Raw genomic sequence first — 810 nt, forward strand, 5'->3', positions numbered from 1 at the left:
CCAATGTTTATAAACAATGTTACTTTGTATCTCTCATTTGATTAATGTTTATAAACACTGTTACTTTGTATGTCTCTATCTCCCGTTTGATCAATGTTTATAAACAATGTTACTTTGTATCTCACGATCTCCCGTTTGATCAATGTTTATAAACAATGTTACTTTGTATCTCTCTATCTCCCGTTTGATCAATGTTTATAAACAATTTTACTTTGTATCTCTCATTTGATCAATGTTTATAAACACTGTTACTTTGTATCTCTCTATTTCCTGTCTGATCAATGTTTTATAAACAATGTTACTTTGTATGTCTCTATCTCCCGTTTGATCAGTGTTTATAAACAATGTTACTTTGTATCTCTCTATCTCCCGTTTGATCAGTGTTATAAAACACTGGTACTTTGTATCTCTGTATCTCCCGTTTAATTTAATGTTTATAAACAATGTTACTTTGTATCTCTCTATCTCTCGTTTGATCAATGTTTATAAACACTGTTACTTTGTATCTCTCTATCTCCCGTTTGATCAATGTTTATAAACACTGTTACTTTGTATTGCTCTATCTCCCGTTTGATCAATGTTTATAAACACTGTTACTTTGTCTCTATCTCCCGTTTGATCAGTGTTAATAAACAATGTTAATTTGTATCTCTCTATCTTCCTTTGATCAATGTTTATAAACAATGTTACTTTGTATCTCTCTATCTCCTGTCTGATCAATGCTTATAAACACTGTTACTTTGTCTCTCTCTCCCGTTTGATCAATGTTTATAAACACTGTTACTTTGTATCTATCTCCCGTTTGATCAG

The sequence above is a fragment of the Lithobates pipiens genome, unplaced genomic scaffold (assembly GCF_037356315.1).
Source record: "Lithobates pipiens isolate NorthernLeopardFrog02 unplaced genomic scaffold, aLitPip1_a1.2 Scaffold_13, whole genome shotgun sequence".
Classification (NCBI taxonomy): Eukaryota; Metazoa; Chordata; class Amphibia; order Anura; family Ranidae; genus Lithobates; species Lithobates pipiens.